Below are 26342 nucleotides of genomic sequence, written 5' to 3' on the forward strand. Positions count from 1 at the left end.
TCGATCATCAGTCAAGAGAATGCCCGCTGCTGATTTGCCTACAGGCTGCTTCCGTGGAAACAGATCCTCAATTGAGATTCCCTCTTCCCAGGTCTATCTAGGTTTGTGTCAAGTTGACAAAAACCGAAGAGCATAACAAGCAAATGTCACAGGGGAGGACGTAGGATGGCAGCAGCACCGGGAGGTTGGGGGCCTCCCATGTCTGCTGTTTCCCAGGTCGTGTTCAAAGCCACTGAGGCTTTTAAGAAGCCTGAGGCCGAATGTGCCTCAGTGGCATGCTGTATGATCAGTGTGAAGGAGGGTTAGGTCTGATCCACAGCTGAGCGGAAAGCGGTGGGAGATGCAGATCAGCTGGCCGAATGCTTGCCCAGCACGCACGAAGCCCTCCTGGGTTTCAGCTCCAGCACTACATAAACTCAGAGTGCTGGTGTGTCTGGACCCCCAACACTTGGATCAGGAGTTCAAGGACATCTTTGTCTACAAAGTCAGTTCAAGGACAGGCCATGGTAAAGGAGATTCTGTCTCAAAAAGAATAGAAAAGAGGAAAGGCTATGCCTGCTTAACACAATGATGCACAATATTTAGGAAGGGCATTAGGCATCCTCGCCCTTGGAATTATCCTACCAAATTCTTCCGAGGAGATGAATACAGAAAAAAAAAAAAGCATAGCAGAGCTGGCTTTTCAGAGAGCCTGCCAGCCAAGAGTGTACCAAGGCTGCCCGTGCTGTCAGATCCAGGGGACCTGAAGTTCACTTTGATTTTGTGTAAAATCTGTGATCACTAACATTGTCTAGGTAAGAAATGCAGACCAGAGGTGATCCAGAAAGTGGTGTCCCTTAGCTCCACAGAGCTCCAGGGGCCACCACGTGGGCACCTTATTTTCCAAGGATCAACACAAGGAAGGAGAATCAGGTACTGGCAATGAGAGGGTATGGGTTCTACTGAGGCTGCCAGGGTCCCCAGGCTGCCTGGGGCTTCTGAGGGAGGAAGAACCCAAGAAGGAGCCTCAGGGCAAGCAGCAGGAGAGTTATTTGAGGGCACAGCCAGGCTGCAGTTGGACCCAGCATGCATTGCAGGTTCCTCCAGCAGCTGAGTTTGTGATTCAAAGCTCGTTTCATGTAAACATCAGATGTGGCTCTCAGGGCCCAAACAGAAGGCGTTTCACAAGTAAGGAGAATGAAGATTAGAAATGACTGTTCTTAAAAAGATGCTCGCCCATCCCCTTCTATCCCTCCTTCAGGCATCCTCCCCCCAGCAACAGGGAACGTCCAGGGATCTGCCTGCACGGGCAGGGAGCCCAAACCAATTACATCTCCTAGCACAATCTGAGTCCTCTGCCCTGTGGTTTGTGTGAAGAATGCAACTGTCACAAATCGCAGAACTCCAGTGAGCCACAGCATTTCTGTGTTGAGTGGGGCCAGGAGGGCAGGTCCTTCACTTCTGTGTTTTACAGAGGAGATCTCTGGGGCTAGCGTGGGGCAATGGCTGAGGCCACACAGCTAGTGACTGGGGCAGACTCAGCCCAAGAGTTGCAGGGGGAGCCCCAGCTGAAGTCACCACCATGCTAGTTACGGACTTGTGTCATCTTAGGGGAATCACTCAGCCTCCAAAAGCCTGGTTCTCTCAGGTGCAGAATGGGAATAGGTAATATCATTTGTTTTAGCACTTGGGTGAGGGCTCATGGGACTGTGTTCAGGGCTTGTGCATTGCCGGCAAAACCATAGTCTGTATTCCAATTTTACTGGTGGTTGCAATACCTTTTCACCCAATGGTGAGTGATTCCTATTTATGAATCTAGGATGAATTGAACAAATATTTCCCAGACCCATTCTCTGTACTCACCGATTAGACCAAAAGACCTGCTAGATCCTGGTACTCCCGGTCTCCACATTGAAGCTGTGTGGAAGAGATGGCAGCAGGCCCTCAGGGAACAGAAAGTACCAGAAAAGGAGGCTAGGGGGCGTGCTCCTTGTGGTCAGGGACAGGCAGTCAGGTCTGGAAGCAGAAAAGAGACCTGAGTCCCTGTCCCATAGACACCTGTGACTGTAGAGAGTGAAACAGAGTCGTACACCACAGATAACATGGTCCATATAAGGGTTCCTGCTTTTAGCCCCAGATGTGCCAGGGCCTGAAGATCCGTGGAAAACTCACTTCTAATCTTGGGCCTTGGTGTCCTCCTCATCAGATGAAAGAACTCAAGCAGACGGCCCTTCTTCTTTGTCTCCAGTTCATGGGTCCATGAAACAGACTGTCTTTGCATTAGCACCAACAACATTGCTTATTGAATCCTTACTGTTCGCCAGCCCCACTGGAGTTCCAAATGCTATGCCATTCTCCATTCCTAAGGGGCATTTATTTGTCTCAAGGCCAGATGAGTGAGCCCACTGAGTCTCAGGGTGGTCAGTGCTCTGATGAGATTCATTGACCTTGCTCTGCCAACTTCAGCAGGGAGGATATTAGTAGACGGACTGAGGGAGAGACATAGCAGGTGGGGACATGGTTTGTCAAGTCATTGGGAATGAGACAGTGTGGAATCAGCCTGAAAGGCTTAATCAGAGATGGACATCCACAGGTAGCCAGACAGGGAGCCAGGGGATGACTTTGTGCACTCAAGAGTGAGACTCCCCACCCCTTATATAAGCCCTAGGCAGTATTTCTAGCCTCTTGGGTTCCAGTTTCTTTGTATCTTGGGTCACTGATAGCATCGGTCTCTCAGGGATGTTGAAAGGACCAGGTAAAGAGACTCATGAAAACACAACGTGGGAATACACAGAATAAATGCTTCATATGTGCTTGCTGTTGTTTCTGAGGCTTTGAGTCTCTCCTATTTAAAAGGGAAGATGGCCGTAGCTATTTCTGCTCTGGAAAGAAAGTGAAACAGAGCAGTGTGTGTGAAAGTAATTTGGAAATGTAAACACACAGTGCAGTATTATTGTTGGCCGTCTTCGCTGCGCTCTGGCTAGGCAGGTGGAGGGAACGTTAAGGACATGGGGGAATTTTATGGGTTGAGTTAGGAGAACAAGATAGAGACTCATATGCTGGTCCCAAGGGGAAGAAATGGTCTTAAATAAAGCTTGTGTTTTCTCAACAGATTTGTGGAAAGAACATAAAAATCCCCCCCCCCCCCATTATTGGCCTTTTGTTTAATGAAAGAAGAGGAAAGTTGGTTTTAAAGGGCCTGCTAACCGCATCAGCGATGTGTAGGTACCATTAGTGAACAGTAGAGGGATGCGTTCTGGAGGCTCCCCGTCTTCTTAGTCAATTACTGAAAAATGCTAATCTCCAGCAATCCATTAAACGTTTAGGAAGCATCACGCCATGTTAGCCATTGGATACTCATGGTTAAATGGGGCTCAGCACGTGTTTCCCCGTCTGAGTTAGTGGCAAGGGGCGGTCGTTGGTTAAGACACACATACACTCAGCAGATAGAAAGGCTCCGAGTCATGTTTCTCTTGGTTTCCTTGGCAGTTTCATTGCACAGATGCTGAAGAGATGATTGGCATGGGGCTGAACTTTGCACTTGCTGCCCTCTGCTCTGCGGAGACACAGTATTGTGGCTGAGCATTCTACCTCTCCTGTCACATATTTGGTGTTTATAACTATACCAGCTTGTCCCTCGAATCTACCCAAGGGTCACCCTCTTAACATAAACTCAGTGCTACAGTTACTTTAAGACCTGGTGAGAAGCAGTGTAAGGGCTGAAGGATTTATTCTAGTTTATAGCTTGAAGGGATTATCCCATCTTGGTGGGGAAGGGCTTGGCGACAGGAGTCACCGGTCACACTGCATCTATAGTCAGGAGGTGGAGGTGGGCCAGTGCTGGTTCTCACTCATCTTCTCCTTTATATACCATCCAGGACCCCGGCCTATGGGATGGAGGCTACCTACATTTAGGATGGATCTTCTCCCTCATTAATTCTAGAAAATCCTTATGGGTATGTCTGGAGTTTTTTTTATATGGTGATGCTAAATGCTATCAAGTTGACAATCAGTTTAAACAGTCTAATGAACAATAAGGACGCTTCCACGTGTAAGGAGCTTGCAAAGCTGCAAGAGGTTCTGGGCCAGAAGCAGGGGGCAGTTTCTGCATTTGTCACACAGCACAGCATGGGTTTGTACATCCCAGAGCCCTGGTTCAGATCCTGGCTCCTCTTGCTGGGCTGTGCTGGGTTCTTTCAGAACTTGGCGTCCTTTATTAGTAAGACTGTAGTTATGACAGGGCTGTGTTTGAGAATGATCTTCCATGGATGGAGGTGGTAAAGACTTGAGGTAGCATCTGGCCTATAGTAAGGGAAGAAAGGGCAAAATTCTGGGTGACAGTGGTGCTAAGCATGAAGGTGGGGGACACCATATTGCTGACACGTGACCTAAAGCTCTAAAAAGGGAAATTTTGATAAACAATGCTGTCAGCGTTCAGAATACACTAAGGAGAAAGAACTTGATTGAGAATCCAAGGTCTTGGAGCTGAGGAGATGGCTCACTATGCAAGCATGAGGACCTAAGTGTGGGTCCCCAGCAACCACATAAAATCTGAGCGTGGCAGCAGGTACCCATAACCTCAGGGCTGGGTGGGGAAAGGGGAGGAGAGATGGGTGGGTTCTCAGAGCTCACTGGTTACCCAGTCTAGATTCTGTGAGAGACCCTGTTTCAAAAATAAGACAACCAGGGGCTGGCGAGCTGGCTCTGTGGGTTAAGGTGTCTGTAACTAAGTCTGACAACCTGAGTTCAGCCCTCAGGACCCACATGGTAGAAGAAAGACCTGACTCTAGGGCATTGTTCTCTGACTCCACATGCACAGTGCAGTGCACATGTGATGTCCCACATGGACACAGAATAGATACAGGAAAATGTTTTTACAAAAAGTAAACCAAAGTTAACTTCTGGTGTCTACATGAGCACGCACAGGCAAATGTACTGGTTCACACGTGCACGCACGCACATTTACACATGCACACGTGCGCACACATGTGTGTGCGCACACACACACACTGCCTCAACTATATGCTGGTAAGGATGACAGTTGCCTGAAATAAGACTGTTTCCCTATCTTATAGGGAAATAGGACCTTTGGGATCTAAAGGATTGGCCAGTGCTTCTCCAGACATGTACTATCCAGGACAATGAACGATGCATGCTCGTTTGAACAAGCCACAGATAAGGCACAAAACATCTGGAAAGCTTGAGATGTGAGGGCAGGAACCTCCATTCTTCTGGATAGGAGACATGCATTCGCTCTGCTCAGGCTCAGGGCTGGCGTGGGTCATTTTGTACACTGGATTAAGGAATGATATCCTGGTAAATCAGAAGCCAGTGAGTGATAACACTTCATGAAGAAACCATTTAGACCTTTGCCCTGCGGCTCATAATAAAGCAACCTTCAAGTCAGGTGACACTGAACAGAAGTGAGAGTGACAGCCAAGTTATCCTAAGGAAAACAGTGGATTTGTCTGTGCACCGCGGGAGGACTGTGCAGGGAAGATTGTTAGCTTGCAGGGTGAACCCTCCCTGCCTGCCTGCAACTATCTTGAGGCGGGGAGGACAGGACAGAATTGAAACCATTTGTTCCTGGGACTCTGACTGTGTTCTGTGGATTTGGCATAGACATTCTCAGTCATTGCTCTCTCTGGTTAACTCCTGCTGGGGAGGCAAAGCTGGGTGTGTATGTATTTGTATATGTATGTATACAGGTGTATATGCATTTGTATGTGCATGTGTATATATGTGCATATGTGTATGTATGTGTGTGTTTGTATGTGTCTGTATTTGTGTGTATGTGTGTAAGCTTGTGTATATGTGTTTGTATGTGTATATGTGTATGTATGTGTATATGTGTCTGTGTATATGTTTGTGTATATATGTACATATGTATATGTGTCTATATATTTGTATATGTGTGTCTATGTGATACATGTCTCTGTGTGTATGTCTCTTTGCTGTGTAAAGACAGGACCAGCCACAAGAAGCCTGGAATCCCCAGAGCTCTCTTACATTCAAGCATTACCTTGTCCTCTAAATTTTATTTATTTAAATTTTACTTTTTTGTTTGTTTTTTTCTTTTATTAAGATTTATTTATTTACTATATATACAGTGTTTTGACTGCATGCCAGTGTGCCTGCATGCAGGCCAGAAGAGGGCACCAGATCTTATTGTAGATGGTTGTGAGTCATCATGGGGTTGCTGGGAATTGAACTTGTGGCCTCTGAAAGGCTAACTAGTGCTCTTAACCTCTGAGCCATCTCTCCAGCCCCTAAATTTTACTTTTTAATGTGTATGTGTGTGTAGTATGCATGTGCAAGTTCCTCATGTATGTGAGCTCATGTGCATAAGGGTGTACATGCACATGTATGCATGCACAGTGCTGACATCAGATGCTTGCATTGGCTTCTCTCTGCCTCATCCATTGAGGTCAGGTCTCAGTAGAACCGAGAGATGGATGATATGGGCTAGTGTGGCCAGGCAGCTTGCTCTGAGAGAGCCCCTGTCTCAACCTTTCAAGTGCTGGAATTACAGGCAGGCTGACATGCGCATGTTGGTATTGGATATCTGAACGCCAGTTCGTTTCCCCAGCTCCACCCTTGTCCTTTGAATAGACAGACTAGTGCACCAAAGCAGAAAGGTGGCTCTGCAGCAAGGATGGCTACAGAAGCAAGGGTCCCCTCTCCATCTTTTGGCCCCACAGAGCAGCATGCTACCCTATGCAGTATTTCCCGAAGACAGAATCCCTATCTGTCACTGTCCCGTATCCCTCTTCAGCAATGATAAACAAGGCCCCAGCTAAGAATGGTTTTTCTTGGCATTGGAGGGTTAGGTCAGAACTGATGGGCACCCTGCAGAAACCCATGGAGGCTGGGAACCCCAGCTACCCATGCCATGGCAGTTGTCAGTGTCTTAGAAAAAAATGAAAAAAAATAAAGTTGAAAAGTAAGACTCTGGAGAGAAAAATTATGACATTGTCAGTCAGCACTGTCAGGAGGAGGGGCAGGCTCCATGGAGTGTTCGAAAGAAACCTCGTCTCCGAAAAAGTCTACAGCCTTGTTTAACCCACTGAAGTCTGCCAGGAGTGAGGGACTTAAAAAACAGTCTTTGAAGGGTGTTGGCAGCTGTATTTTTGGGTTTTTCTCTTTTCTCTTCTGGTGCAAAGCTTGATGAATCTTAGAGTTTCATAGCATACATCGACCAGATCGGGGCGAAGAAACTCTCAAACACATCCTCTCAGACTGACTTTCTTAGCTTGCTTAAAAAAGAGAAAAAGAAGCTCATACACACCAGAAGTCAAGGCAAAGGAAAGAGAAAAAAATTATGGTATTCCAGAGAGAAACCACACACAACGAATGAAGGACCCAAAGTTGACAGCCAACATCTACAAAGAATTGGAGCCGAGGTTGACCCGGAAGTGATAGTGTGTTTGGTGAGAGACTTTGAGAGCTGAACAAGGCAAGCCATGAGGGTGCTGTGGCACAGGAGTCTCTTGGTATCGTTCTGAGTACTGTTTCTTTTCTTTTCTTTTTTCTTTTTTTTTTTGGTTTTTCGAGACAGGGTTTCCCTGTAGTTTCTAGAGCCTGTCCTGGAACTAGCTCTTGTAGACCAGGCTGGCCTCGAACTCAGAGATCCGCCTGCCTCTGCCTCCCAAGTGCTGGGATTAAAGGCGTGCGCCACCACCGCCCAGCCCTGAGTACTGTTTCTTTTAAGTGAAGAATTAGCTACTATTTTTATTGACAAAAAAAAATCCTTCACCATCATTGCTGAACAGAAGTCAGAGCTCTAGATTGAATTTCTGGAGGGAGGGAGGAATGAGAGGCACTGATCATCCATAGGTGGAAACAGCCCGAGAATATCTTTTCCCTGGCACAGTGCCCCTGGTGTAACTTATCCAGTGTATCCAGCTCAAATGTATGACTAGTGTCCTGTATCAGCTACTGAGATAGACTCAGTAAGCTAATTACATAAATCTCATAGTAGGCCCTGGTGGTACAAGCCTGTAATCCCTGTAATACTCTGGATGCTGGGGCAGGAGGCTATGGCTAACTCGTGGCTTAGATCTACACTCTGATCTTCAGGCAAGCCTTATTTGTTAGATCCACAAATAAAACATCGCCACACCCGTGTGCCCTTCCCTGGGATGCTGATCTTGAGAAAATATGTCTGACCACTTAGGAACACTGTCTTCTGATCTACACATTGAGCAACTGTAGTACCCGTTTTTTATTTTCTCCTCATCCCTCATCCCTGTGATGCTGAGGGCTTCTAGTCTGAGCACAAAAACAAGGATTCCCTTTGTGATCTTTGAGGGAGCTAGCTCTGTCACTAGGCAGAGAGGATGATTTGAGAAAAGCATTAATAACAGATTGTGTACCAGGAAGCAATGCACTTGCGGATTGTGACCCAGGTGACCTCCAGTGTGCTACCAGTTGTTTGTCCCTTTCTTTGTTGCTTCTGATGGCTGATGTTTACAACTCCCACAGTGACAGAGTCCAGCTTTTGAAGGGGAGGAGCTGTAACCTCCGTGTAATTCTTTCCACTGGGGATCAGTTCAGGTCCATTTGGATTTGGAGGACATGGATCTGTGCTTCTGGAACCACCCCAGCCCTTAGCAGCAAGGAATAGTCATGCTCACCAGCCTGCCTCTAGAATGTTCTAGATAGTAAGGAGAGGAGAGAGAGGTCTTGAGGAGACAGCTGTCCTTCCATATTCAAGGATTCTGCACACATGGATTCAACTTGTGGGGGAAAATGTGTCTGTACTGAACAGTTACAGATTTATTTTCTTACCATTCTTTAAACAATGTGGTGCAACAGCCTTTTGCACAGCTTCTGCATTATGTGGCATGAGTCTCTTCATGATTTAAAGTACACATTGGGGCTTTGTAGATTGTATCCAAATATGACTTTAGCATTGAAAGGTGGTCTGGGAACCTCTTGATACCAAGGTAACTCATCCAGCTCATGGATTGTTGCCCCATATCGCTTATGAACCACTTCTTAGCAAAAGTAGCATCGTGGATTGGGGAACTCCCTCCTCTGGGTACTGTGTGGAGCAGTGGCTAAAAGCCCCACTAAAAATGAATTTATTGATAATTTGTCCTGCAAAGGTTTTCCCTAAGCAAAACCTTTTGCTTTTGCTGGGGTTGGCCATTGTTGTAGAGTAAACAGCAGTATGTGGACTGTAGGTGAATCGAACTTTCCAAAATGTATATGAACCTTTTAAAAAGAACATTATTTCTACTTGATGAAGTTTTGTGTTTGTGGCTGCTTCCCTAAAAATGTTAATCCGTGTAGCACAAATTCTAATTGGTCTTAATTAAACAAAAAAAGCTTGGAGTCAGCTATTAGGGGGGTGAAATCTGAAGGATCAGAGAAGCAGAATGACAGCCACTAGAGACTTCTTACCTCTACCAATGCTCAGACCAAAGGGACGGTCCTGTCCTCAGACTGTCCCCTCAGACTGCATTTTGCTCCGGTCTCCTCCCACCTTATACTCCTCTCTCTGCCCAGCCATATCACTCCTGTCTCCACCTCCCTAGTGCTGGGATTAAAGTGTGGGATTCCAAATGCTAGGATCCCCTTTGTGTGAGCTCTGTTTCTCTTTTAGATGGGATCAATTTTGTGTGGCTCAGGATGGCCTTGAACTAACAGATCGGTCTGTGCCCCGAGTCCTGGGATTAAAGGCGTGTGCCACCACTGCCTGGCTTCTAGTGGCTTAGCTCTGCACTTTGATCCTCAGGCAAGCTTTATTTGTTAAAACACAAACAAAACATCGCCACAAACCTGTGAGGTAATCAAACGGAATTGAATTTATCTTCCCCTGTGAAATACACATTTTGCATTCTCTGTACATGGATTCCATGCTTTGGACTTGAATTCCCTAAGACTATTTGTTCGGGAGACAACGTGTTTTCCAAGTGTGAACCTGGGTAACTCGTGAGGGTGATTTGGACCTGTGCCATCAGGAGTTGAAATAGTGTAGGGATGGAAGGGGCTGGAAAACCCCAGTTCTATTACCCACTGATGGCAGAAATTATCGAGGTACCAAATTCTCTCTCTGTGTGTGTGTGTTTGTGTGTGTGTGTTTGTGTGTGTGTGTTTGTGTGTGTGTGTGTGTTTGTCCACTTTTTTGTTGTTTTGTGCTTTTTTCATTTTCATTTTATTATATGGGTGTTTTGTGTGCGTGTGCACCATGTGCATGCAGTGCCCTTGGAGGCCAGAAGATGTCAGATCTCTTAGACCTGGAGTTACAGATGTGGTTGTGAGCTGCCATGTGGGTGCTGAGGGCTAATCCCAGAACCTCTGGAAGAGCATCCAATGCTCTAACTACTGTGCCATCTCTCTAGTCCATGGTTTTATTGCCTCTAAGACATGGTCTCCAATGGCTTGGAGCTAACCAAGTAGTAGGCTAGGTTGGCTGGACAGTGAGTGCCCCAAGGTACTGCCCGTTCTGTTTCTGCCTCTCCAGTGCTGGGACTACAAGGCCACCACACCCAGATTTTAAAAACGCTGTCATTTTGTCGTTTTAGCCAGTAGTGGGGTTCAAACTTAGTACTTGCCACATTTCACTGTATATTTCACTTCCAAGCGTAGCCTGGATGTAGTTCAGTATCCTCGTCTGAACATCAGGGATGGAGATGCTAAAATATGTCTCATAGATGTGTGGGATCAGTACATTTCTCTGTGCCCGACACTGCCTGGCATGGGGCTTACGCTCACCCGTACTACTCAGCAGCAGCATTGAAGGGGCTGTGACCATCCCAAGAGGCAGGAGAGTGGTGCACTAGGGCTCCCCTCTTTCCTCCAGCTCATCTTCAGAGAGAAATTTCTTTGAGGTGGGGCATGGGGTCTACTCTACAGATAGACATTTCTTCCTTTCATTATGTCAGGAAAGAACTGGAGATGGTTCAAAACCATAGGGAGGAGGCAGAGGAGTTAAAGTTTTCCATGTGGCCCGAGCCAGATTTCCTAAACGTCTCTGTCTGACACTGAGAGCAGCAGCTGCTCCATTTCAGCAAGAGCAGGCATTTGATTCCGCCTGGAAGATTCGATAAGTGAGGAATCCGGTCTTGTTTCCTGAGCGTGCTAGCAGGTTCTGCTCAACCTCATTCTCAGCTGGGCTGTCTTTCATTCACACTCCTGGCAGGTTCTCGTTGGCCGCTCTCGCTTTCTGGAGGCTTTTGTTGGTGGTTTTTCTGAGTGTGGGGTGAATCTTTCAACGTGCACAGGGGAACCTGTAGACAGCGATGAATCAGAGCATCTAAATAAGGGTCTTGAACATCCCAGCACTGAGCGTGCCCTCATGCCTCCTCCCAAGAACCATCTCCTTCGGAAGGCGGCTGCTATTCTGACCCTCATGTTTTGGAACCAAGGTCACATTATGTCCCCTTTGTGGTTGGCGTCTTTCAGACACAAGTCTGAGATTCCCCCACAAGGTGGACAGAGCGGTTACTTCACTGATGATTAATAACGTGTGCCTGCCTTTTCAGCTGTTTGTTGGGGCTGTTCGGCTCGCTCTTTTGAGAAGGGCCTGATTCTGTTATTGCTCATCTATGACATTGGTTTGTCGGTCTTTATCTGGTTTAGAGGTATCCTTTATGTATGTCAGATGTGAATTCTTTATTGAATATTCATCCTACAATTAACCTTCTCTCAGTGTTAAGCTTTTCACTCTCTGAATGGTTTTTATTTTTCTGAACAGACATTCTTAGTTGCGTGAAGTTGAATTCAGCAATTCTTCTTTTAAAAGGGGTTGTTTTGCAAGAGTTAGTGTATACATGTGTGTATCTGAGTAGGCACACGTGAGAGCAGGTGCCCACAGGGGCTAAACGAGAGCATCAGCTTTCCTGGAGCTGGACTTACAGACAGTCGTGAGCCACCCAACAGGGGTGCTGGGCACCACACTTCGTCTTCTGCAAGAGCAGTATGCACTGACTGCTGAGTCGTCTCTTTAATTTACCTCTTCATGTGAAAACTCTTCTCTTAGCTCAAGATTGTAGGATTACTGTCTTCATCAGGGTTCCTATTGCGGTGACAAGACACCATGACCAAAAGCAAGTTGGGGAAGAATGAGTTGATTTGGCTTGCACTGTGGTCCGTCACTGAAGGACATCAGCACCGGAACTCAAATAGGGCAGGAACCCGGAAGCAGAAGCTGATGTAAAAGCCATGAAGGGGTGTTGCTTACCGGCTTGCTCCTCAGGACTTGCTCAGCCTGTTTTCTTATAGAACCCAGGACCACGTGCCCAGGGATGGCCCCACCCACAATGGGTGGGCCTTCTCCCATTAATCACTAATTAAAAAAATGCCCTATAGACTTGCCTGCAGCCCGATCTTATTGGGGTATTTTCTCCACTGAGGCTCTGTCCTCTCCAATGACTCTAGCACGTGTCAAGTTGATGTGACGGTAGCCAACACAGCTGCTCTCCTGGATAACATGGAGGACGCCACTTCATTTGCTTTGCCCTCTACCTTTAGGGGAACAGTAATACTGGAGTTGGTTTTTCTCTATTGCTGATTGACCTCAAAGCTTTTACGGAAAAAACTTCTTATGATGCTTTTCTACTCTTGCATATGGACACACATCTGAAGGTCTGTTTCTCAGTTTTCGTCCTGTTTTTCTATTCATATCCATAACAAACAGCATTGTCTTAAGTACTGTAGTTTCTTTGCAATAGGAATTCTCCAGCTTTGTCCTCCTCCAAGATGATATTGGCTCTTTTGTAGACTTGTATTTCTGTGTACTTTAAAGATTTTTTTTTTAAAAAAATGTTTTTATTTTTTATGTCTGTATGGTATGTGCACACGTGCAGTACCAGTCGAGTCCAGAAGAGGGCGTCAGATTCCCTAGAACTGGTGTTGAAGGCACCTGTGAGCTTGTCCTCTGTAAGAGCAGCAGGTGCTCTTAACTGCTCAGCCATTCTCAACCCCTGAAAGAAGCATTTTTAAAGATCAAAATAATTGACAGTTTGTTGACTGCTGACCTTGCCTCTTGGAAGGAGGGGCAGAGAGGATTATGGGGCGTTACTGAGTATCTAACCATCCTCTCAACCAATCACATGAAATTCTGCATTGCATGTGGCCCAGGGGCTCTGGGAAGGACTATAGGCTATAAATAGGGGAGGGGCTCTGTCTACACAGCCTTAGGGGAGTCATCATTCATGCTGGGCACTTTAAGTCACCCACATTCCTGCCCTTTAACCCCTCACCCATTGCTCTGTAAGTGGCCCCATACACTCACTGGCTCCTCAGAGAGAACCTCCGGGGGGGTCTCATCTTGGTTTGTCACTGGTCCTTAGGAGGAGGGGGAGATATTGTGTGCATCTGCCTCCCAGAGGGAAGGAATTTTAGCAACACTCCCACCTCAGTGATTGAAGGTCTGGCCCCCGAGTGGTGGCTGTTGTGGGTCCCTTGGACCTTAGGTCACTGGGTAGTTCTCGTAACTCCTTAGTAGTTTCTAGAAAGGATTGTTTGGTTCTACCTGCCTTTTTTCGGCTAGCTGTGACAAGAGGCAATGTGGCCGAGGGGGTAGCCTTGCCCCGCCTGTGCTCTGATGCTTGGACTTTCGGCTTTTGTAGCTATGAGCCATGTATTTCTGATCTGCAGGCTAGGTCGTGTGTTTGACTACAGTGACTCGCAGCCAGGTACATTTATGACTATAATCCCAGCACCTGAGAGGATGAGGCAGGAGGACTGCCATAAGCTTACAGCAGGAGGATTGCTGTAAGCCCAGCCTGGGCTACATAGTAAGTTTCTAGACAACAGCGGGCCACAAATCGATGCCTTGTCTAAATAAATAAATAGATTATTGCTATTTTATTGCAACCAATACCTACTGAAATGTAACTGCATTTTACTCCTTTCTTACCCCTCTTGTATTGTGCTGCATTTTGCAGAAGGATGGTGTCTTTTGAATTAGAAGAAGCCTGGATGGTAAGGTGTGTTGTTAATTAGGTACAGCCGCATCAGTGCCTACTAAGATTTTACCTATGCTCCTGTGACCCATCAGTGACAAGCATCTAGTTTTCCTGCTTGTGGGTCTGTGGGTCAGTTAAAATCTAGTTGCTTCTGGTTGGGCTTGACTCCAGCCGATGGTCAGGTTTGGGTCTGTTTCATGGGTCTAATTCTGTGAGCTGCAGGCCCTTGGAGCAAATCATTGGCGCTCAAGGGGCTGAGCCAGACTGTGCAAACAAATCCCAGGTTGTGGATGGGTTAGTGACAGCTGAAGGAAGCCATCTAGGCAATCTGGGAGTCGCTGGTAGGTGCCAGTGCAGAGGGAAGGAGTGGCTACAAGAATCCAACTTACTAGGATATAACTGGAAATACCTTTTAATTTTCCAAAAATTTTTTTTGTCGGTTTCATACATATATTTAATGTAGTGAGATCATATGCACCCCATTGCCCTCTGTTAACCCCTTCCCACTCCTGCGCTCACTTCCTGTTTCCATGTCTTGCATCTATGTCTTTCAGTCTTGCAGGCTGACACCGTGTTCAGAATGGCAATGGCCATGTCCTATCCAAGCCTGATTTATAGCCATCCTCATCCTCCTGCTCTTAGAGGCTTCCCGTCTGCACTCAGCCATCACACTTACTCTCAACGCTTTGACCAATTAGGAGTCTCTGCATTGATTGTCACCCTCTGCAAAAGGAAGCTTCCCTGGTCCAGGCAGAGAGTAGCACTATGGAAATACATAATCCATATTTAAAAGGCAGCTTCGGTTCATTTCCATTTAGCAACATATCAGTAGTAAATGCTCCTCTATAACCTCGGACTTGCTCAGTGGTAAACTTTGGACTAGATTTACCACCCTCCCACGAAGCAGGCTTCAAACCTAATCAGAATGTGTTTGGTTACCCCCCCTAAACAAGTCATCATGCCACTATTGCATCTGTGGGCACAGCTCGCCTGATTGGTCAGTATTATCGCACACAGGACCTATGACTGTTTAAGGCTGTTAATGATACAGCATTCTGCATAGCACCTTCTGCGCCAGCTCAGCTCCAGCTTGATTCTTCAGTGTCTTATATATAAAGTATGCAGTGTCTTGAGCAACCAGGTCTTATTGTGTAGACAGATTTTTCTTTGGGCCCCCAATCACAAAAAAGGGCACAGAGATTTATTATTAATTATGAAATCTTGAGCTTAGACTTGTCCCACTAGCTCTTATAACTTAAAATAACCCATTTCTATTCATCTACGTGCTGCCATGTAACTCATGGTTTCTACCTCTCCCCCTGTATGTCTTGTTCTCTCTGTGTCTGTCTGGTGACTCCTTCTTCCTTCTTTCCAGAACACTCTGTTCCAAGAAGCCCCTCCTAACCTCTTCCTGCCTAGCTAATGGTCATTCAACTCTTTATTAAGCCAATCGCAGTGACATATCTTCACACAGTGTAAAGAAATATTTTGCAACATTATTCTCTAGTTCTCTTGTGAATAATCAAAAGCAGTGACAGTAGGCTGTATTGTTTGGGCAGCCTCTGGGAGCTCCCTAGTCAACCACTCATAGAAAGGTACCCCGCATGTAAGTACTCTGTAGTTCTGGCTGTCATGAAACATACTATTAGACCGGCTGGCCTTGAACTCACAGAGATTAGCTTGCCTCTGCCTTCGGAGTACTAGGATTAAAGGCATGTTCCACCACCTCCACACTGGGATATTTTTGTCTTCCCCTCCCCTCCCCTTGGAAGTATCATTTTATTTATTTATTTATGTATTTACTTACTTACTTACTTACTTACTTATTTTTCAGGACAGACTCTCCATCTTTTAGTGCAGACTCACTATGTAGCCCAGGCTGACCTTGAAGTCAAGACAATCTTTGACTCAGACATTCCCAAGTGCTGGGATGACAGGCAAGAGCCACCATTGTGCCTCATTTTAATATATTCTTGTACTTTTAAACTGAAAATTCCTGTGTATAAAAGAATATGTATCTATGGTTTGCATCCAATTAGCAGCAACTGTTCTTGAATTTTCTTCTGAATACACTCCCTGGACCATTGATTTTCCATGTGTGAGTTTGTTGCTTTCCCCCTGAGGATTATTTTCCTGAAATACTGTGTGTTTGTGGGTGTGTCTTCTAGTTTTGCACTAGAGATTACTTGGTGCTGTCTCCTGTTTTCCGGTCTGGTGACTAGTAAGGCTTGTGGTCACCATCAGTCAGTGGATGTGACTCCGCATCCATTCAGCTTGCCTCATGGAGTCCCATAGCTCTGGCCCCTGTGCGCACCCCCTTCCAGCTATCCAGCAGGGGTAAGGGGTTGTTATTGTCCACAAAACTGACTTTATTGTCCCTGTAGAGGTGTAGGATGAGATGTGGGCCAGCAGGTCATAACACCCTGCCTAGCTTTGGGGGGATGTTTTTATTGGGGTAAATTTTAAAAGAGAAATGAGAGCCAGGACAAGGAGATGGGGGAGGGGGAGGGGACCCTTAAAATCCTCGTGTTCCTTCCTGGAGCTTTGGCCTTGCTCAGGCAGAGTTTCAGACCAGATATACCCTTCTTTGTTTTCTCTCCAGGTCTCCTGTGCTGGGCCGGGCCAAAAGCCGAAGACGAGTGCAGCTCCTGGCCCTTCCCTCTTCTCTTTGCCAATACCAAGCTCCTTTTTGTGGCCGCCCTCTGTACCCAGCGCACCAGTGTGTTCTTTAGAGGACCAAGCAGGCTCTCCACTCCACATTTTTTCAATGTGAGAGACCCCCTTGCAACATTCTGTCAAGTACCTTTCTTTGAAGGAAGAACAAGGAACTCTGTCAGCTGCAGGAAGGTGTCACTCGCATGTCAAACATTTGCTGGGTGCTGTTATGTGCTGGGTACTTAGTGAGGAGAGCTGGGCCATTAAAAAATCTGCCAAGAATTTGTTAAGAGAGACTTTCACCTTAGAATTAAAGCACTTATGAGCTAGGTGCCTAGTGTCTCCCCGGCAGGGGATGGCGAAGGTGGGGAGGTGGATGAACTAGCTGAGAAAGATTTTACAGCGATGAGTCTTAGCTGAGTTGGGTAGAATTACTCACTTAATTAATTATATAATTAGCCAAGCAGTGGTGGCCCACTCCTTTAATCCCAACACTCAGGAGGCAGAGGCAGGTGGATCTCTGAGTTCAAAGTCAGCCTGGCCTACAGAGTAAGTTCCAGGTCAGCCAGGGCTACGCAGAAAGACCTTGTCTCAAAACAAACAAAACAGGCCAGTAATCCCAGCACTCGGGAGGCAGAGGCAGGCGGATCTCTGAGTTCGAGGCCAGCCTGGTCTACAAGAGCTAGCTCCAGAACAGGCTCTAGAAACTACAGGGAAACCCTGTCTCGAAAAACCAACAAAAAAAACCCCCAAAAAACAAACAAACAAAAAAACAAAACAAAAGCTAAAACAAGCAAAAAGAAGAGGAAAACAGTTATTATTTAATTATGAATTAATGGTGGACTATTAAACTGGAATTGTGGGCCAAATAGATCCACTCTCCTTTAAGAAGCTTTATCCAGGGTATTTTATCACATCAGAGGGAAAGGAGCCCGTGACTCTGGTGGTTTTTATGCTTCCCCATTGGCTTCTAGCTTGCTTGTGCTTGCACGTGCTCACTGAGACACGTTTTGCAGCGGTTGCTTTAGACTCTGTCAGAACATTATAATCCCACTGTCCTATCTCTTCCGCTATCTGCCGACACTCCTCCAGCTCAGAGGGGCATGAATGACTCATTCTTCCTCTTCACTTGAAAAGCTGGGAGTGGGGCAGACACCAATCTTATCACCACTGGCCTCTGGTGTGCTGGTTCTGACTTCCCACTCAGCCTTGCTACTCTGAAATGGCGTGGTGATCCACATTTCCCAAGTGGTCTTCTGTGGCACCTTGCAAGGGCAAAGGGGCTTCATGCTGCTTGGAATCTGGAAGTTCCAGCCCGCTTTTCAACCTTCTGAGACAGGGGATTAGGGCACCTCCTGGTAGCCTGTGAGTCTGGGCTCCCCACTCAACCTTTGCTGGTATGGGTAGCAACTAGACCACAGCTTCTTATGGAATTTGGCTGAAGTATTGTGGCTGTGGTTAGCCTGTCTTTCTAGGCTGTCTTCTTCTGGTCCTCCGGCTGCGGGCAGCTCACTTTCGTTAGCTGTCTTTGGGTAGTCTGTGGCTGTAGGACAACATCCTGACAAAAAGCAACTTAACCGAGGAAGACTTTGTCTTAAAATTCCAACTAACAGGCCAGTCCATCACTGCAGAGGAATCAAGGTAGGAACTCAAGGCGGCTGGTCTTATCTGAGACTAGAGGGAGAATAAATGCACGCACACTCATTTGTTTTCTTGTGCTTGGCTTGATTTATCCATTCTTATACAGCTCAGAACACTCTGCCTGGGGAATGGTGCTACCCATAGTGGACTGGCCCTCCCACATCAGCCAGCTTAGCAAGACTACTCTTGGCTGACAAGCCCACAGGGAAATGTAATGAAAACAATCCGTTTGTTGAACTCTCACCCCAGGTAGTTGAAGGCTGTGTCAAGTTGACAATTAAGCTAACCACTATAGTGTCCATTGGTGCCTCCAGGTGGTTGGCTTCTTGACTTCCAAATCTGGGTCATATAAGGTGAAAAGTGAACCCAGGTCTTCTTAATTGTTTGGTGACTTTGGTTCTAAGTTAAACGTTCTGTGCTTTTCTACTAACTTGGGACAGATTCCACCCAGGTATACCGTGAATCTTACAAACATGACAAAGATGAAACAGACAGACAAACAAACCACCACCACCACCACAACAACAACAACAATAAAACCATCACTGAAGAGGGTGTATACTATAAACCAGCCACCAGTAAGAGCAGATTTACAATTGGCTGGCTCCTGTGAACCAGGCTTGCCTTTAGAACTCCCATCATGATGAGATTAGCATCTGAACCTGTTCCCCAGCAGCTACTATTTCTGCACTAACCGATTTCTATCAGGAAATCTCTCGGCGGTTATTAAAGGAGAGTGCGCCTAGTGAATTCGGAAAAGACACACTTTGCCAGCTTTGAGTTGCTGGGCAGAGGGAAGGAGTGACTGGGATAGGGGCGAGAAGGGAGGAGTTGCTTGAAAGTGGAAGCTAAGTCTCAGATCTGAGAATTCACTGCCTGGTAGAAGCAAGATGGTGCAGAGTTAATGGTTTCAAGGCAGTGGGGCAGGAGGGGACAAGGACATGAGATGCTCTGGAGGGCAATGCCCTGCCAGAAGATGGTTGCTAGGAAAGTGACAGGGATGTGAGAAACCAGCATCTCGGCTGAGATTCTGGGGGTGCTGGTGGGGTGGGGGGACCAGCATGCACAGATGCCATGGTTTCTGAAAGAGGGGGCATGGGCGGTGCCAGAAGACACAGCTGGGCATTTGGGTGGAGACCACAAAAGATCTGATGCCACGGAGTGCGTGAAAAGGACCGTAAGAGTTCTTTGAAGACAACATGATTTTTGAGTGGAAAAGGCTCTTTAGGCTCTGTTTTGTAGCCTTGAAGTGAAAGTGGAAAGGCAGGACTAGGGCACTTAAGACCACATGGAAACATCTCTGGGTGGATCTGGGAAGATGCTTCCAAAAAGGTTTAACCGAGGAGAGGGTGGTCCATCCTGAGTGTGGGTGGCACTATCCCCTAGGCTGGAAGAAATAAAAAGAAGGAAACCAGCCATAGACAGCATTCATCTCTTTCACTCCTTGACTATGGATGTGACCAGCTGTGTCCCAGTCCTGTCCCCAGACCTTCCGTGTCATGATGAACTAACTGTGTTCCTTCTTAGACTGACCGAGAACAAACCCTCCCTCCCTTAACTTGCCTTTGCCAGGCTTTTTGTCACAGTGATGAGGAGGGAGCTAATTCAGCCTGTGCTTGAGATTCCTGGATGCGTCAGAGTGGGTGCTCCCCGGTCTGTCACCATCCGTTCAGAGGAAACGGAAAAGTGCCATTTTATTATTGACGTTTTTATGCAGATCTTTTCTGGGTCTGAGGCTCTTTAGGAAGCCCTGCTCGTCCTCACACAGTTGGTGTGATTCATTCAGAGATACCCTTAGAGATCTGCCAAGGGCTCAGCTGAGTACATGGGTTCTCCATGGGTATCCAGAGTGCCCTGTATAGAGCCACATATGTCCCAGATCAAATTTATACCAAGCAGGGATTATTCAGTTCAAAGCCAGTCTATTCCATCATGTTCAGAGTTAGAACGGAATTCGCCTGCCGTGGGGAGGGGTCAGAGCTGGGGCATCCTGTCTTCTTCCCCTTCTTTCCTATGTACCCTTGGCGCTGATTAAATACTAACAGCAATGAAACTAGCAGCCAATGCCCTAAATATTGGCAGCATTTTAGATAAACGCGCATACACTGGCAACCCTAGCAGTAGGTTGCATTATATACCATTTAATAGATGGGTAAACTGAGACCCAGAAAGGTCAAAAGACTTGCCTAAATCCGTAGGCTGACTCCTGACTCATGAGCTGAGCACCGTGATTCATCTCTCTCTCTGTGTTCTCGCTGTGGAGAACATGACCGGCTGCTGCATGTTCCAAGTGCCATGCTTTTCCTCCCGCTATGAGCTGCACCCCAGGAGCCTCAGGGACCACTTGCTTTGTCTGCCCACAGTAGATCCAGAAGACTTCCTCACATGGACAAGGTGCTCATTTTTGGAGGAAAAAAAACCCAACACTTCATTTTTAATTTTAATTATGTGTATGCATGTGTATGAGTGTGTATTTGTGCACAAGTGTAATGTGAGCTACCCAGTGTGGGTGCTGGGGACTGAACCCCAGTCCTCTGAAAGAACACTGTGTGCCTTTGCCCCTGAACCACATCCTTAGCCCCCATGGTACTTATTTTGTCCCAGAGACACCTTCCTGCCTTTTAGATAGATCGTCACAGACCAGACAGCCTCTGAGACACCTGATCTCCAGGGGAATGTAAAGAGGAACCCAGAGAAAAGACCAACAAAAGATTAGTTATAATGTGTGTGGAGACATTTCAGGGTGTAGAAGAGATGGGTTAGCAGTGGAGGGAAGGCTGAACCCTCTCAGTGCTTGATGAGTTGAGATCTCAGCAGTTACGGAGGCCCTACTGCCTGGAGACTCCCTCCCAGAACTATGTACACCCCTCCTGGGCATCTCCGGAAGGCAGGGCAATGGACCTCTTCCTCAGACACAGGGCAGGCTGCTTTTTCTGTCTTCTATAAGCCAAAGCCACCCACTACACCTGTTCAGCGTCAAAATGTCCCGAATGCTTCCCAAAGAAACAACCTGCAGTTTCCCATTAGCAAATCTAGCCCCTGTCCCTTGGGGCCAACTTTGGAGATCAACATCGCCTTGCAGGTCAATAGCTGTTCTCTTCAGCGTCCCCTCAGTACCCCAACTCCAGCGCTTGGGGCCTCCCAGTGAAAGCTATTGCTAGCTATGGCATCTTAGAAGTAATCCCTGTGTCCCAGGAGCCAAGACTACATCCACATTCTGTAGCTGGTTTTGTTTTTGTTTTTGTCTGAGCAGCAACCTCCCTTGGGCATTTGGAAAACAGTCCAGGAAGAGGCAGCCTGGGGTGCCTAGGGACTGAGAAAGACATGCTTCTGGAACTGTCAGGGCTCTGCTTTAAATCCTGACTTTGTACTGTGCTGGTGGGTGACTGCAGGAAAGCCCAGCTCCCAGGTATCAGGAAAACTGTGTGGTACTCTAGACCTTCAGATTTTAGAGTTTCAACTGACTCCCCAGGGCTGGGGGTGGAAGAGCTACCAACAGTATTGGTCAAGATAGGACCAAGCTGAGCTCTGCACCTGTGGTGGTCTGGCTGCAAAGCTATCCTTTGTTCAAAACTGGAGTGTGACAGTTGCACAATTGGGGTGCATCTGCAGTTCCCACAGGGCTGGTAGCTCTCTGCCTGTGTGGGGGTGAGGCAAGCAGAGAGGCCCCTTACTGCTCTGAGAGAGGGAGAACGTGTGTGTGTGTGTGTGTGTGTGTGTAGGGTTCTGCCCATGATATGGCCTGCTTACATAATCATTGCTTGCAGTTAAACATTAAGTTTGTTTGCTATCGTAAGCAAGACTACAAAAAGCATTGAGATCCAGTTATTTTTAAGTCATTGCTTCCTTATGAGATATAGCCCAAAACCAAGTTACTGGGTTATAGAACCTATTTGTTATTTATTGTGTGTGTGTGTGTGTGTGTGTGTGTGTGTGTGTGTGTGTGTGAGTGCACATGCACCAGAAGACAGAAGGTTGACATGGTATATCTTTCTCAATCACTCTTTACCTTATTTTTGAGAGAGGGTCTCTTGCTGAGCCTGGAGATAACAATTTGTCTAGACTGGCTGGTCAGGGAGCTCCAGGAATCCTGCCTCTGTCTCCCCAGCACTAAAATGACAAGTGTGTGTCTGGCTCCTCCCCCACCACATGTGTCCTGAGATTCAACACGAGTCCCCTTGCCTGCATAGGTGTAAATTTACCAACTGAGTCATCTCCGCAGCCTTAGCCATCAGGATTTGAATGTGGTACCCATTGCCCAGTGGCTCCCTATAAGGGCTCTGGTGGCTTCCACCCTCCTGTGGTCCTTTCCTAGTTGAGTTTTCAGCTGTAGGTTATGGCCTTTAAGTTATTGCTTTAGAATTACCAAATATTATATGTGTGTGTTGGGGCCAAAAAGAATAGTTTTCAAGAAAGCGTTCTCAATGCCATCTTTTCTGGTGTCCTGGTGTATAGCTTCAGTTCTCAGGAGTGTAGGCAGATGTACAGAGGACATAAGGAAACTTCGAATGGGGGGAAGGAAGAAAGGGCCAAACAGGGAGATGAGAGCATGGGAGCGGTGGCATATAACTGCAGTCCCGGAAGTCAGAAGACTGAGGCAGGAGGATTGCAAGTTCAAGTCTGAGGGCAAATAGTGTATTCAAGACCAGTTTGGGCTGGGCTGTATGGCAACCTGGGAGGGAGGAGGAGAGGAGAGTAAGAGAAGAAGAGAAAGAGGGGGGAGGGAAGGAGAGAGAGAGAGAGAGAGAGAGAGAGAGAGAGAGAGAGAGAGAGAGAGAGAGAGAGAGAGAGGGAGAGGGAGAGGGGAGAGAGAGAGAGAAGCTTTACAACAGAAGTGAGAGGCTTATAATATGGTGGTTGTGCCCACCCCCACCCACCAAGAGCTGAACCTCCAAGACTGAGCCAAAATTAACCTTTTCTTTTGCAAGCTGATTATCTCAGGTGCTTTCACCATGTCAGAAAGCTGACTACAGAAGGATCTTTCAGGACTGTCGCTGCCCTCCGTACGTGCCTGCCCATATCCACAGACGAGGCCACTAGACCTTGAGATCTCAAACATGTGCATCATCATAAACTCGAGATTACAAAGTCTAGGTTAGAGTCAACATCGGCGCTAAGAGTAGAGGCATGTATGCAGGGCAGCAGCGCTACAGCAGAGGCATGTATGCAGGGCAGCAGCGTTAACAGCAGAGGCATGTATGCAGGGCAGCAAGTGCATATGTTCAGTGTCCTGGCCTACCTCTGTTGTCAGAAACAGCAGGCAGAGCAGACAGCCCACAGCCCTGAAATACAGTGGGTCTCAGGACTTGTCACCCCTAACGGGGCACCCATTAGCATCTGGAACCAATCATCTCTTATTGTCCTGGCTGCCTTTTCTGCCGGAAGTGTCTTAATCTTGTCATTGTCATAAGTGTCCCCTCCCAAATCCCCATCAAATTGCTGCCCCTTCTCCTAGGGCAGTGTCCCAGCATTTCCCTAGCCACCTTCTTGGGGTGAGACAGTAGTTCTCACACCTATGGTCTAGCCTCCACCTCTAGCCTCTCCCTGTAGGAGAGAAATAGGCCTTCCTGAGTGCCCTGTCCTCTGTGCTGTTGGGAGTCTATGTTAACAAAACTCCTGGATGTTATTCCCTAAGATTTCAGTGTAGGGTCTGCAAAACCTCCCCTCATTATAGCTATTTACCTATTGTGAGAGGTGCTACCCTAGTGTGCTGGGTGGATTCTTTATGTCCTGGGCATCTGAACTTGTACCAGAGTCTTGTGTGTCTTAAGCGGTACTAAGTATGGTAACAGAGGTCAGTGAAGTCAAACCCCAGTTCCTGGGGCAGCAAGGGGCTTCATATTTAGTGTGAAGCTTTATTGAGTTCCCCAGACCCAGGGCCAATATGTAGGTTCTCAGGGGCTGGAGTGTGCACCTCTGGAATGGATGTGCTGAGTCAACCCTTGTTACCTCATGACATCACATAATTTGGAGTTGGAGTCTTCATGGAGGTAATTGAGTTATAATGAGGTCTGAAATGATGAGCACTATCATAGGAAGGGAAGATTTGGACCATTTTGTGGTGATGGAGGCAGAGATGAGGGGGATATATACCAATGAGACTAGAGATGCCAAGAAATGCCAGCAGGCAAGCCACCAAAGCCAGGAGGGCACATGAACAGCCTCACTCTCCCAATCTCCAGGAGAAATGAACTTTGCCGACACCTTGGCCTTGGATAGCCATCTTTCAGAACTGTGGGACAATAAATTCATGTTGTTTAAGCCCCTTGGTGATAGCAATGCCAGCAAACACATCAGCACAGCCCATAGCCTGAGTAAATAGTTGGAGGTGTTTTCTGTGCCTTTGACCCGGGTTTCTTCCTCTGTATCTATTATTCATAGGGTCCATCTTTTCATAGTGCCCCAGATGTTCTAGATGTTTTGTGTCTGGACTTTTTTTTTACATTTAACATTTTCTTTGACTGAGTTATCCATTTCTTGTCTTCAAAATTGAAATTCTGTTTTCCATGTCTCTTGATCTGTTTTTGAGGTTTACCTCTGGGGTTTTTGTTTGATATACTAAACTTTTCATTTCCAGTTTTATTTTAGTTTGGGTTTTCTTTAGTAATTCTATTTCTTTGTTAAATTCTATCTTTGTGTCTTGAATTGCTTTTGTTATTTAATCCAGCCATTTGTGTTTCCAGATTTTCATGAAGTCAAATCCTCTCTCAAGTCTCTGAACATATACGTGATTGCTATTTTGAAGTCCTTGTTTTGTGATTCAACTAAATCGGTTTTCCCAGAGTCTACTTCAGTAGGGTTGCTGGCTTCTGGAGGAGGCATATTGTCTTGACTGTTGTTTGTGTTTTAACCCTGGAATCTAGGCATCTGGAGTTAGGCTATTTGAGATGTTTCTTGGTCCAGGCATCTGGTCCCATCGTTGTTGTGTGGATGTTCTGCTCTTTGGTTGCTGTTGTCCACTCTGGGTCATAGCCAAGGATGGCCACTGGGGGTCTCTGTTAGAGAGTGATTCTGTAGATATCAAGTGTCACATCGGAATCTGAATATCCCTTGTTCTTCTGCTGCAACAGAGGAGCAGGCATGCCTGCCTTTGACAAGGGGAACTTCTGCTATCCCCATGTGGAAAGACATAAATCTGGGAAGAGCTCGCCTCTTCACTGAGTTTCTGGGACCCATGGTCCACCATCCTCTCAAGGGAACTTCACCTCCCCTGTCCAGTGAGCTGCAGAAGTACTTAAGCCGTGCGTTTTTCTGATCCTGAAGCCAGAGCCACTCAGCAAACTCCCAGAGTATCCTGAGCCGTGCAAAGTCCTGGGTGAAGTGACATGTTTCAAAGTTGCCATAAATGCTGGCAGCTGGAGGAGAGGATAAATTTGAGCCATTTCACATGGTCAGCAGGTCAGTAATAAAAGACATGAACTTGAAATATATTTCCTCTTGCCTTTCACAGCTATAAAGATCAATAAATTTTACAAAGTCTCAAGATAAAGTGTGAGGCATCTTGGACTTTATGTGAACAGCTTGCACGGGGACAGTACCCACAACCTAGCCCTTGGAACAGGAGGTAATTTACTGTTGATGGCTTCTTGGCATACTCGATATGTACTTTGGGGCAATATTTTAAAGCACCCAGCACACAGTGTCTGATAAGATGCATAACTTAGGCACTTGGCCTTGTTTTATAGGGGGAAAGAGGCACGTTCTGCAGTTATGATCCGGGCATGGTGTTCTTCCTTGGAGGAATGGAAGGAGTGGAAGCCTGGCCTCTCATGACGAATCACAGAGTGTGCCTGTGAAATACAGATGGCGGACTTGAGCTCAGGGCTGCGGGCCTTCAGAGTTTGTCCCAAGGTTTGGTCCAGGTTTGTTTCTAGGCAGGGACTATTTGTATAGCTGGGTCAGGCATGGCAGGGGACCAGTGGGGAGGACTCCCTTTAGAAGAGAGCCTTGTGAGATGCGGCTGTCACTGAAGCTGGTGGGCTTCTGATTTCCCCAGGCCCTAGGCAACTCTGAAGGCTGTCTGTCCAGTGCTTCATCTAAGAAGGCCAGGGAGAGAGGGAGAATCGCTTTCATGGCCAGAGTCTGCTCATCATGGAGGTCAGTGTGTTTCTGGACAAGAATACGAGCAGGTGTAAGGAACTATGATTA

This window comes from Arvicola amphibius, chromosome 5 (genome assembly GCF_903992535.2).
Source record: "Arvicola amphibius chromosome 5, mArvAmp1.2, whole genome shotgun sequence".
NCBI lineage: Eukaryota > Metazoa > Chordata > Mammalia > Rodentia > Cricetidae > Arvicola > Arvicola amphibius.